Source organism: Crocodylus porosus, unplaced genomic scaffold (genome assembly GCF_001723895.1).
Source record: "Crocodylus porosus isolate Cpor-Errol unplaced genomic scaffold, CroPor_comp1, whole genome shotgun sequence".
NCBI classification, from domain to species: Eukaryota; Metazoa; Chordata; order Crocodylia; family Crocodylidae; genus Crocodylus; species Crocodylus porosus.
This window is the reverse complement of record NW_017728911.1, coordinates 29,104,442-29,118,217: the sequence shown is the minus strand read 5'-3', so window position 1 is coordinate 29,118,217 and position 13,776 is coordinate 29,104,442. Positions and strand designations below refer to the sequence as shown.

The 13,776-nt window shown below is 46.4% G+C and overlaps 1 long non-coding RNA gene across 1 annotated transcript; it reads left to right on the top strand.

The window, feature by feature from the left end:
* Positions 1 to 293: 293 nt before the first annotated feature.
* Positions 294 to 13,555, top strand: LOC109309270. Its single transcript, XR_002100869.1, has 4 exons — positions 294 to 305; positions 3,581 to 3,587; positions 8,372 to 8,378; positions 13,457 to 13,555. It is a non-coding gene; the product is annotated as an uncharacterized LOC109309270 (long non-coding RNA).
* Positions 13,556 to 13,776: the final 221 nt, after the last annotated feature.

The following is a 13,776-nucleotide window of genomic DNA, read 5'->3' as shown; positions in this document are numbered from 1 at the left end:
AGTCAGGAGCAAGACTGTGTTAGGCGCTGTAAAGGGAAAATTAATTAAATAAGTAAAAGGAGACAATCACTTCCCTGAGGAGTTAAACATCAGTCTATAAATAGATAACCTAATTTCTCCTTTAAAAGGCATATAATTTAACTGCTTTCCATGTAACAGCTCAGCTGGTATAACATTAGGGGGGTGAATAGGAACAAGGAAAATAACTATTTAAGATAAAGGCTGATATTGGCAGAAGAACAAATGAGTGTAAGCTGGGCGTGAATGAGTTCAGGCTGGAAGAAAAGGTCCTAACCCTCTGAGCAGTGGACAACCCCTTCAGACAGGAGGAGTTTGAGGTAGCCAGGGTTTAAAATGGAGCTTGAACAGCTGATGTAAGGGATTCTCTGTGGTAGTGCCTATAATATCAGTGAGCCTGATGACCCTGGGGAGTCTCTTCCAGTCGCCTACCCTAAGCTAGGGACAGAAGTTACATGTAAGCTGGTTTACATGATTGGAAACTGGTTTAAATTGGTAAGAGAATATAAGTTCAGTGCACATAAACCAGTTTCCAAATGATTGAAACTGGTTTAAGATAAACCTGGTTCAATGTAGCATCAGACTTAACTCATTTGGGTCAAATTGGTTTATGAAACTTCTACCCCAGACTCCTTCCTGGTTCAAGTTAAATCACAGTCCCCCAGCATCCCAGCATGCTTTTCAGGCCTGGGCTGGGCTGGGCAGGGCTGGGCTGTCTGCTCCAGAGAGCAGGGCTGGCCCCGCCCCTCTGCTCCCTAGCTGGAGCAGTGAGGGCAGTCTGACCGGGGGGTAAACCTGGCTGAGGATGCAGCCCAGGCTACAAGGCAAGGAGAACTGCCCACCCCAGGCAAACCCCAGATAGGATCTGGGGCCAGGGAGAGTGGTTAAACACCCATTCCCCTGCTCAAACTTACCAGTAGCTGCAACTGTGGCCTACAAATCCCAGAGACACCTGGAAGCAGGAAAAGGAAGTGATGAGCAACCCGGAAGAATGCTGCTGATGTAATTCTGGACTGCAAACCCCAGAGACCTCAGGGGCAGCAGGAGAAGAAGTGAACACCTAGCCAGAGAGCCATGCTCTATTTCCCCCCCCACCAGCTTCTGGCCTGAGCCACTGCAGGCATGTGGCTGCATTTCCTGAATCAAAAGTAAATGTCTGTTCACTTCTGTTTCAGTTTAATCTGTGTAGTTTAGACTAACATGCCAAGACCAAAATGATTCAGCCTCAGGCTTTTTGACTGTCTGTACTTAGCCCTAGAGTGTGGAGAATAAGGTTGGCCTTTTTTATTTTCTTTTGTTTCAGCCAGTAGGACCATTTTAGTGTTAATTTCCAGAAACAAAAGTGAGAAAAAGCACAGGGATAAGTGATGTGAAAGAGTCCCTGGAATTGATTGAAATGGTGAAGTTCACAATTCTAGTGTGGCAGTAATTTTTTTTTTAATTGTATAATTGTAGCAGGAAAAAACAATCTAGCTGACTGTAAACCCTTCTGAAGGAGATAATGAATCCCCAGGTGACAGATGTTCTTTTGGCTTGTCTGAGCATAACAACATATTTGTGCTGTGGGGAGCACAAGCTTTGTGCAGAGTTGACAGAAGCAACAGGGGAGCTGTCTTTGAGAGGATGAGAGACCCTCTAGACTACCAGCGCTCAAGCGGGAATTGAGTTCTAGACCTCGCGAAGGGGCCACGTGGTCACTAGCTGATGGCTCTGGTGGGGAAAAGGTCAAGGGTCATAGCAGGGCAGGACTTTGAGGTACAATAAACTAAATGCACCATGCATAACTATCTTGGGGGCATGCATCTGGTGCCGGGAGAGCAGCATATTTTCTCTGCTGACAAATGAAAGGAAGATGTGATTGGAAGTGTCATGTTTTGGGGGTATGAGCAATATCCCTATAATCAATCATCCAAACCAAATTGTTTTCATTTCCTGGCATTATTTAGCAGCTCTTTGACAGCAGACAATGCAAGCTGGATTCTGATCTCATCCCTCCTTTACGCTAGCATAACCCGCAGGCTCTTAGCAGTGATGCTGGGGTGACGGGGATCGGAATGGGGCCTCTGTGTCAAAAACAAGGCAAATGTGCTCAGAATAGCTCCTGGAGCATCTGCTAATCATTCAGGCTGTACACAGATTGCCTGCTCCTAGGAAGTTTATAAAGTGTATTACTAAGCTGAAAAACACTACAGCAGGATATTAGAAAGAGGCTACCATCTGCAGAAGGGAAGGGGCTAGACTTGACAAGAGCCCTTCATGCCATGAGGAGTTGCAGGGTCTGATATTAGATCTATCTGCTGCCTTCAGTGCCATTGTTTGTACAAGGCTGTTGAAGTGCCTGCAGATGTTGGTGAGAAAGGGACGAGCTTCAGAGAGATGGTTTAATTCCTGTCTCTCGAATTGACCCCCCCTGAGGGTTTCTTCTCCTCCAAGGATTTCTTTTTTATGGAGTTCCACAGAGGTCCCATCTTGCCTTCGCTCTCGTGCGAAGTATATGTGATACCAAAGCAGCTCTTTGTAAACAAGCACAGGCTGGGCTCCTCCAGAGAGTCCAGCTGGCCCCTGGCTTTGTTTTCATCTCTTCTGATCCAGATGCTGTAAATTTAGTGCATAGCTGATACCAGAGCAGAGAGGGAAGGGATCAGGCTGATCCTAGTAAACCTGGGGAAAGCAGCTGGGTGACTGGAAGGTGCCCATCCTTCCATCTTCATACTTCACCATGTGCAGGCTGGCTGCATGTCAAGTGTTTGCTAGCTGATCAAATAGCAGCAGCCGCCACAGCAGCAGCATGCTTCTCCTTTATTTGCTGCTGGCCAGGATGATGCACACTTGTCATAGACTCGGTCTCCAGTTTTAAGGCCAGAAGGAATGATTCTGAACATCTAGCCTGGCTTCTTGCAAATGCAGGCCAAAGAAACCTCACCTACTGACTACTGCATCATACCCATTGTGTCTGGGTTAACCCTAACATTTCAGAAGAGCGTTCTTGATTGGAAGACTCCACAGGGCAGATAATCTGTTGGACCCCACAGATAAGATTCTGCTGCTCCCCACGCCTCCCTCCCCCAAAAAGCATACCCCTGTGGGATAACCTTTTGTGCTTTTGTCACCTCCAGGTTAAGGTCATTGTCCTGAGGTCAGCATGGGGCTGTACGCGGAAGCCCTTTGGAAATAGAACTTGATGCAAAAATGCAGGCAGCCCACGTTGTAACCAGTGTCTCGTTGTTGGCCTGTTCTGTCGTGCTCTGGACCTGCACTGCCTGCCTGTGGATTTGATCTGTAGAGCCTCAAGCAGCCTGACCCTTACCTCCTTGAAAGATGTGTCTCTTCTGGCACAGCTGAGACCAGAGTAGCATTCAAAGCGGGGCTCCACTGGTTTAACAGAGAGGGAGCTGCCAGCCAGCCACTTCCTTAGGCACTCACTCCTCACCCCACTTCAAATTAACCTAAATATGTTGTCCACCAGGGCATGATACAGGGTTAATCCTTTTAAAGAAAGCTTTTGGAGGAGATCAAGATGGAGGGATTATATTTAAGGAGTCCTTTTCCCTTTACAAAGCAGCTTGATTGTTTGCTGCTTTATATAGCTAAGGTTGCTGCTGGGTTTTTTCTTATCCTTCCTGTTTAGGTGGCTTTCAAGCAATTGTCAAAGGTGTTTAGTGCTTCAGAGAGGGACCTTATTTGTTGGTTTGCTATAAAGCTAAATAAATACAGCGCTGGAAGGCAGCACAAATAGCACTGCCAGATACAAAAGCATCAAGATTGCCTAACAAAATGAAGTAAATAGACAGTGCCTCTGATTTTATAACTGGTGCCATAGATTAGTACTAAACAAATGCTTATCTCTCTCCATCTCCCCACCTTATCTGAAAAATGGGGATTGTAGTACTTCTTCCCTTTGTTTGTCTTCCTAATTAGACCTGTTTCTCATGGAGCAGGCAATGGGCCTTGCTGCACGTATGTGTAGGGCCTTCAGATGAAGGTCCTGATCTCAAAGGGGATCTCTAAGTGTTACTGGAATATAGGCAATGCGTGGATGACCGTATTCCCTGAAAGCAGCTAAATGTACAGGCCTAATGGAGATTGCGGCTGAGGCATATACCTGTCAGACAAAGCAATGCTATCGGCCCCATGCTTTCATCCCCGCCATCCTCTTCCTTTTTTCCCACCCCTTGCAAGGTAATAAATCTTTCCCTTAATCTCTGTGGCTGATGTTTCTGAGCACATTTAATTAAGTACATCTTTAACTCCACTCTCCTCGGTCACCTCTCATCATTCATCTTGCAGAGGGCAGACTTCATGGGAACAGGAGGAGGTTAGAAACTCCTGGGTTTGGGTGGAAAGAGACCAGCATGAAGTGAATGGTTCTTCTGGATACTTCTTGCTCACTTGATGAGAGGTTATTTGGACATGAGGAAAATGGGAAGAAATCCCTGGAATTCAGTCAAGCATGACCGCAGTCAAGCACTGTCCCAGAGACAGGTAGGTACTATGGTGATGGGGCCAGGTGAATGCCTAGGTAAGAGAGAAGTGCAGTGGGACTTGTGACTGGTCCCTGATGGTTGTGTGCTGCTTTATGCAAGGTGTTCTCACCAGGTAGCCTCTCCTAGCCCACTTTCCTATTTCTTTGGACTATAGTACTGTGACTCGAATTTCTGGCTCTGAAAACCACCTGGGCCCACAAAAGCCAGGTGTTGCAACGCCATCCATAGAGGGCAGAATTTCTGCTGCGTATTCTGAATGAGCCATGCAGCAGGAGCTTTCATTTGTCTCTGAGCTTGTCAGAGAGGACTTGTACTTGGGTGGAAAATACAGTTCATCTTGCTATTGTGAGCTGCTGAGTGCGTGGGTAAAAACAGACCCCTTGTCTAACCTGGGCCTGTTAGCATCAAGCTTTATCTGAAGTTCTGCAGAGCCATGAGGTTCTTTAGGAGCTGTAGGAAGGGACGGAAAGGTTTGGGCATTTCTTCTGCTTGAGTGTTTATGGTGATGTGTTTCCTCGCTGCCGACTGCATTCCCCAGCAGGATAAGAGCCATGCAACTTTGTGTGAGGCTGCAGTGGGCACGTTCTGGGTTGTGGGAATGGGGATACCAACATACTTTGCTACTACCTGCTGCACTGATCCACTGGGCTGGGTGGGCCAGTTCTTAGGAGGCCCCTCTGGGCATTGCTGCTCGTGAATCTGAAGGGAGGGAGACAAGGCAGGAACATTTCCTCCCCTCTCACTTGATGTTGTATTGTTCTGAGTACTTGACCACTCTCTTTTGGTAAAGATTTACCAGCACTTCCATCCCACTTTCAAGTTTGCTTGACTACCTACAGCTAGTTCTTTCCCTTGCTGTGCTGACTAACATCTGGGGCAAGAGGAATTACGGTGACAGCTGGACAGCATGTGTGCACACATTTATGAACCTGAGGGGTATTTATACATGGAACTTTTCGCCCCATGGTGCACCGGAGATCCAGTTGGTCAGAGCAGACTCGATTAATCGAGTGGGGTAGGGGAGGCTATCTGGTAAGGATTAATTGAGTCTGCTCCGCACGCGCACTGATGTGCACTGCGCTGCTTCGCATGCGGTTGTATAAGCACCGAAATGCATGTCAGCATGCAGAAAATGGCAGCAGTGCGCTTTTGAACTAAAACACCTCCGATGTGTTTTAGTTTAAAGCTGATGTTTTCTCAGCACTGACGTACATTTTGCCGCTTGTACTCCTGTATGCGCCACAGCGCCGAGCGCTTTCAAAAGCATCCAGCACTGCAGCGCAAGCATGTATACAAATGCCCCTGGTGGCGCATGCAGGCAACCTCTTCTCAGTGCTCTTAATTTGTTCCTGAAAAACCAAGCGTTAAGTGAAACAAGCATTAAGCGAAATCAAAAGTATTTGACGATCCAAGATGGCGACCACAATTGTTTTTAATGACCCAAGATGGCGACTGCAAGCATTATAATGAAACTCACTGAGCACTAAGTGAAATCAGGTGTCAATTTAAAATGAGTATTATAGCAAAATAGCACGAAGCAAAACAGCGTTAAGCGGAGGTTGCCTGCACAGGTTTGTCAGGACCTGGAATGCATCCAAATACATGCTATTAAATAAATGCTACCAAATACATCCCTGTCTGGACTCGGGGAATTCAACCTTTGAGGAAACGTATTGCTCCCATCCATTCCTCTGTTCCAGTGGTCAGACCCATATCATTACTGGAATGGGGGTGCCAGTGGAGGTCCTTGAGACTCATTTCTCCTAAATGATGGAAAGAGAAATTTCTTGGGTCATTAACAGCAGTTTGCCTTTAACCAGAGGAACTCATGAAAGCTAATTTTAAATGTTCCATGAGAACAGCCCATTGCTGAAAAGAGCATGGTGATTATTCAGCTACCTGAGGAGAAGCCATGATCATGATGTGACAATGGAGTCTACAGTCACGGCAATTCAGTTTTGAACAAAGGGAGGCCCTGCCTGCTGGAATGCATTCTGGGATCAGGGGCCACTGTGTATGGAAGGGGGGAGAAAATGTATAAGAATATTAGAAATGATGGACACAAAACACTAATTGTCTAATTTCCCCTTCCTCTTGATGTAACCAGTAAACACAGTGTTCTTTTAGTTACAGCTAACTGACTGATTCAGAAAGAGATCTGTGTAGATTTTAATGAGCAAAGATAGTGATCTCATTCGGCTGTAATAGGAGGAGACATAGTTTTATTGTTCCCAGGTATTCAGCCAAATACCAGTTGCTTCATGAAAACAATCGCAAATTCAAGAATTTCCCAAACTTTGCCACAGAATAGTTCTTTGTTGTAATTTTCATATCATGCCAGAAAATGTTTAACTTGCTGTTTATTATCTATTATCCTTTTTTAATGATATTTCTGTGTAAAACCCGTAAGGCAGCTAATCGCAGATCAGAAGCAATACCCTATGACTTAACTCCTCACACACCATAAAAAAGCTAATTTCCAATAAGATGTAGGCTGATACTTGATGGCATGAACCGTTTGGCAAATATCTGCAAGTGGTGACTCACAGACCAAATAATACAATAATTTGTCCCCAGAGAATAATTTGACCAGCCTTCTTCACAATGCGTGATATGCAATGGCATGACTCAACATTGCAGTCTTGTCTCCTCACATCAGCATTACCCAAGACATGACGCCAGCTAACTCCAAATGGCGGAGAAGTGAGTTATAGGCATCCATTATGAAGCATTTAAAGTCTTGTGTTTAAAAGCCCGTTAAATCTGGCTCTCCTGCCCAGAATCCAAAATTCTCTGTTTGGCCTGTGACTAAAGAGGCATTTTCCCATAGAGCTGCCGTTTTCTGTGTCTTCCCTGTTCACAAGTCCCCACTTTGCAGACAAGATGACATGTTAGTCGCAGCATCTGAGAAGCAGAGCTTTGGAGTGTGAGCAAGAGGGAACTTGGCCATGGTGGGCGTGAGCTGAATTTGAGTGGAAGGTATTGTGGAAAGTGACTGGCAGTCCTTTTGAAGACGACATGTAGTCAGCCCTATCCAAGATCTAGCTGTTTTATAATGGTTTTTCCTTGGCAATGCAAAATCCTTGAGAGCTTTGCTTGAGCAGCGGATATGGACAAATCATTCCAGTTCATAACCTGATAGGTAGAATGGCAAACTGGCACCTAATGAACAACAGTGACAGTCCTGTTGGAGAGAGTGCTTTCAATATTACATTAGGCAAGATGATTTATCCTTCCTGTGAGGCTGAGACAAACTCAGGAGAGATGTTCTCTTGGGCTTCCTGATTCTCTTGTTTTCATTTATCTAAGAGATTAGAGCTGTGGTGAAAAGTACTGTATTTAAAATGCCAGATGCTGAAGGCTTCTGTTTCCCTGAAGAAAATGCAGAGGATGGGTGGTAGCAAATCAGTCTTTCCTACATTGGCTCTGCCTCGTCTGAGACTACTAAGAGGATATCTAATTAGCCCAATGGTGATGGCATTTTTCCCTCTATGGACTCTGGGACTGAAATACCTAAACCAAAGATTGTTTATGTCCCACACATTCTCTTCTCACTAGAGCTAGGGACAGAAGTTGCACATAAACTGGTTTAAGTGATCAGTAACTGGTTTAAGCCTGTAACAGAACAGCAGCTCAGTGCACATAAACCAGTTTCCAAATGGCTGAAACTGGTTAAAGATGCATCTGGTTGAATGTAGTATCAGACTTAACTGATTTGGATCAAACCAGTTTATGGAACTTCTGTCCCAGACCCCTTCCTGGTTCAAGTTAAATCACAGTCCCCCAGCATGCTTTTCAGCCCTGGGCTGTGCTGTGCTGTCTGCTCCAGCGAGCAGGGATGGCCCCACCTCTCTGCTTCCTAGCTGGAGCAGTCAGGTCTGGCTGACAAGGGGACGGGGTGGAGGTGCAAGCCTGGCTGGGCATGCAGCACAGTCTGTAGAGGAGGGGGCTGCACTGTCCCTCCTCCCCCCACCCAGGGGCCAGAGGCCAGGGGCCGGGGAAGCCCCTGCCAAGTTCTTGCCCTCCCCCCCCCCCCGACAAGCCCTGGCTAGAGGCTGGGGCCAGGGAGGGGGTTAAACATCCCTTCCCCTGCGCAAAATTAGTGCTGGCTGCAACTCTAGATTACAAATCCCAGGAAGCAGAAAGAAATGATGGGAAACCCTGCAGAGTCCTGATGTTGTGATTTTGGACTGAAAATGCCAGAGACCTCAGGGGCAGCTGGAAGACAAAGTGAACACACAGCCAGAGACCCATGCTGTAGCACCTCCCACTGCAGATATGTGGCTGCATTTCCTGCAGCAAAGGTAAATGTCTGTTTACTTCTGTTTCGATTTAATCTGTGAAGTTTAGACTAACCTGCAAAGACCAAATTGATTCAGCCTCAGGCTGTTTGACTGTTTGTACTTAGTTTAGAGCAGAGGAAAAAGAGGGTCATAAACTTATAGGCTAACAATGGATGACTTTTATTGCTGTCTGGACTACAGCAAACTATCTAAGAGCCTAGTGTTTGTCTGATGCTGGGCAATATTGGGCACTCAAAGGAATGCAGAAACCACTTTTAGTGCTCTTGAACTCACCTCTCCCTACTAGCTGCCTGTCTGTTCCCTCCTAAAAGTCACAATACATTAACAGGTAGTATGCAGGAAATGCATGACCCACACAGCAGCCAGCCTCTGCCTGACCTTTTACAGAGTACTGCTGCTGTCTCCCCAGCTTCTCTCTCCGTACAAAAGTAGCACGTGGTGCCTGGAGCCAGCAGCCCTGTTCCATAGGTGAGGGGTCCTTAACAGTGCAGACATCTGGTCCACTTTGAATGAAGAAGGATAAGCAAAGGACAGAAATTCTTCTTCACTCCCTCCCAGTCTTTATTTCCTTCCTGAATTTCAGCCAGCATAGATCTTACAGAAGAGAATTAAACAAATCATCACAATAATGAATAATGCTCCTAACAATTGGGTAGGACCTTTTCATCCTAAAGACCCTAGGAACTAGGGCTGTGCAAAATGGCAGCCTTCTGTTTTGAACAGTTTTCAATGTTTCAATGGAACAGCATTTCATTTTGAATTTTGTTTTGATTTGAAACAGCTGTTTCATTTTGTTCTGTTGAAACAGGGTCAAAATGGCGAAACTGTTTCAACATTTCGCCCATAGGATATAATGGGGAAGGACAAAACAGCCTGTAACTTTGCCATTTCGGGCTTGATTTGGATGAAACTTGCAGGAATAGGTGTCCCCTTCTGAGGGCATGAAGCCTGCCAAGTTTCAAAGAGATAGGTGCAGAGGGGGTTGGGGAAACTGCACCCCAAATTTTGAAAGCAAACCTGTGTTACGTGTATGTGTTAAGTGAGAAGTGGGGTCAAAACTGCAGGCATGGTAGCCCTTACTTAGGCCACAAAGCCTGCCAAGTTTCAAGGAGGTAAGTGCAGGGGTTTGGGAGAAATTGCACCTCAAGCTGCAGACAAACAAAATTCATGACATGGGTGACAGTGTGTGTGTTAAGGTGCAGCAGGGTGAAAGCTGCAGGGGTGGTAGCCCCTACTGCAGCCATGAAGCCTGCCAGCTGTCAAGGAGATCGGTGCAGGGCTTCTGGGTTCTGGGGCCCTGCACCTCTAACTGTTGACAGGCAAAACTCATGTCATGGGTACTTGTGCAACTGTGTCTGTCTTGGGACACAGTGGGAGGAGGGAAACTACTGCAGGCCTGGCTGGGGCCACAAAGCCTGCCAGTTGTTAAGAAGATAGGTGCAGGGGTGTCCTGGGGTCCTTCACCCCTAGCTGCTGACAGACAAAACTCGTGACATGGGTGCTCGTACTAGCTGTGTTATGCACGCAATCATGATTCACTCAGGGACCAGCTTAATGCACAGTACCTAGGGTGGATAACGAGTTAATAAGCAAGGATTAACACTTATAAAAACACAGACTAAGGAGAGGACAGAATCAATACAGAGCAAAGAACTGCTTCTGCCCCAAGACAGAGACAGTCAGTTGTACAAGTCCCCATGTCACAAATTTTGCCTGTCAGCAGCTAGGGGTGCAGGGCCCCAGCACCCCTGTGCACCTATCTTCTTAACAACTGGCAGGCTTTGTGGCCCCAGCCAGGCCTGCAGTAGTGTCCCCCCACCCTCCCATGCCCGAAGACAGACACAGTTGCACAAGCACCCATGTCATGAGTTTTGCCTGTCAGCAGCCAGAGGTGCAGAGCCTCAGAACCCAGAAGCCCCTGCACCGATCTCCTTGACACTTGGCAGGCTTTGTGGCCTCTGCAGGTGCTACCATGCCTGCAGTTTTGACCTCACTTTTTGCTTAACACATACAACTGACATGAGTTTTGCTTTCAGGAGTTTGGGGTGCAGTTTCCACAAACCCCGTGCACCTATCTCCTTGACACTTGTCAAGCATCATACCCTCAGAAGGAGCTACCATTCTGGCAAGTTTCATCCACATCAGGCCAGCAATGACAAAATTATAGGCTGTTTTGTTCTTCCCCATTATAGCCTATGGGCGAAACGTCAAAACAGCATCGAAACAGCGAAACATTTTGACTTGCCTTGTTTTCTGTTTCAGCTAGATCTGTGCCATTTCAATTTTGCTGGTTTGACCTCAAAACAGGTTGAAACAGTGTCAAAACAAAACGGGCGGTGAAATTTCACATAGCCCTACTAGGAACTGTCTGAATGGATTGCAGCATGGGTCTGGCCAGGCCAGCATCCCGTCTCCCGTAGTGACCAGAATTAGAATGCTTCAGAGAAAGATGCAGGAAACCCCACAAAGGATAATTATGAAATAATTTTCCTCTAGGGGAAGTTTGTTCCTAACGTCATTAGTAAGTTGCTGGCTTATGCCCTGAAGCATGAGGATTTATACCCCTTATAATTAGTTTTTAGTCTAGCTAACATAACTGTGGATATTGCAGAAATGGATACTGTCGTATCTTGCTGGATCTTTGTGCATGTGTATGCATGTGTGTTGAATATAAATCGATCCATTTACCCAATACTGACGTTCAACTACCTTTGGAGTGGAAAGACTGACAATGACTGTAGGCTAACAACAGTAGCAACCCCAGAGAACAGATTAGACCTGGAAGAAGAGAATACTGTTTCCAAATGACCATATGGTGTAGGAGGGATATACATAGCCAAAATACAATTACCAAGGCTGGAATTTAGCCTGGATGCTGGGACCTGACACCGAACTTGCATTGCCTCATAACCTATAGAGCAAAATCTGCCTTAAACACCACTCTAGGGAACAACTAACTTTGTCTGCTCAATTGGGCTGGGCTGCTAGAAAAAGAGGAGTAGTACTACATTTGTGGCTACCTTGGGGTAGTCTAGTAAAAGAGGATCTTGTCTAATAGAAGTTGTTCTCACTTAGGTTTCACGGTGGTTTCAGAAGGCTTTGAAAATAGGCCAGTTGGGTGACACTCTCAACATATTCTATCTCTGGTATCATAAATCTTCCATCTCTGCAATGCATTTTATCAAACAAATATGCAGGGAGCAAACAAGCTCCTAGTACACACTCTGAATGTTTTTTTCTTCTCTGTGGATGATATTTAAAGCAGGCAGTGGAGTACTATCCTTGACTAAAATGTACGTCCATTCCAAATCAGCCCTAAAATGTCCCCCCAATGCTTCCCTCTACCCCACCCCAATTCTAGTCTTCTCTTTTCCCTGCCAGCCTTTTTGAGGAGCAGATGCTAATACAGTCTTGGAAGCTCTTTCTCTACAGTATTGCCTGGAATACCAAGTCAATGAAAACTTTGCAGATCCTTGGTGAGAGACTAAACTGGATCTCAGACACTTTCTCACAGTGGCTTGGGATCCTGACTGTGCCATCAGTTGCATTCTATTATGTCTGTGTATGTACGGTGATAGACGTGTGCACAAAATAGGGTGGTCAGTTTTGTAACGTTCGGGGCCTGCAGCTGGATCTTGATTAGTGGATGTGATAAGCATCAAAAGTCCCAGTTAGCATCTGAGAGAAGGGACCTGACCCATTCCAAAGGGGTTCCATTTCCCCTTGCAGCTCCTTGGAGGTGAGGCAGGAGAAGCTGGTGGTCAAGGATCACAGAATCATAGAAAATGAGGGTTGGAAGGGACCTCAGGAGGTCATCTAGTTGAACCCCTGCTCAAAGCAGGACCAACTATATCTTTCCAGCCACAGCTTTGTTGAGCTGGGCCTTTAAAACCTCCAAGGATGGAGATTGCGCCACCTCTCTAGGTAACCTGTTCCAGTGTTTCACTACCCTCCTAGTGAAAGTTTTTCCTAATATCCAACCTAAACCTCCCTTGCTGCAACTTGAGACCATTGCTCCTTGTTCTGTCATTTGTCATCACTGAGAACAGTCCAGCTCCATCCTCTTTCAAACGCCGTTCAGGTAGTTGAAGGCTGCTATTAAATCCCCCTTCTGCAGACTAAACAAGCCCAGTTCCCTCAGCCTCTCCCCTTAAGTCATGTCCCCCAGCTGCCTTACCATTTTTATTGCCCTCCACTGGACTATCTCCAATTTGTCTACATCCTTTCTGTAGTGGGGGGCCCAAAACTGAACACAGTGCTCCAGATGTGGCCTCAGCACTCTGGGGTGAAGATTGTCAGGACCTGCTGATTTGAACACATCTAGTCCTTCCAAAGTTCCCTGACTAGGTCCTCGCTGACCCTGGGCCTGGCTGTGCCTCCCTTGGGTCCGTCCAGTATCCCAGTGGGGTGGCAGGGTGGGGTGGGGGGGATGTCCCTGTCCCTGTCCCTGTCCCTGCTAAGAAAAATGGAAGCAAAAATTGGTGTCATCCACAGACTTACTGAGGGTGTGCTGTTTGCCATCTTCCAGATCATTAATGAAGATACTGAACAAACCAGCCCCAGGACTGATCCCTGGGCCACTCCACTTGATACCGGCTGCTAGATATGGAACCATTGGTTACTACCCATTGGCCCCAACAATCCAGCTAGCTTTCTATCCCCCTTACAGTCCATCCCCCCAACCCATACTTCCTCAGCTTGCTTGCAAGAATGCTGTGGGAGACCTATCCAAAGCGTTGCTAAAGTCAAAGCATATTATTAGGGCTTTGTGAAGCTTCAGGTGGTGATCCAGTTCTGAGGAGATCTAGCTTGATTCGGTGGCTGAATCTCCAAATTCAACTGGGGGGAACAATTAAAAGGTCCAAATTGATTCAAAGTTCTCTGTATCTTTGGAAAAGATTCGGAGAGCTTTGATGATTTGGGCAGTCCCTGGTGGCTGCACTCCGAGCTGGTAAGTACTAGGAGTGGGG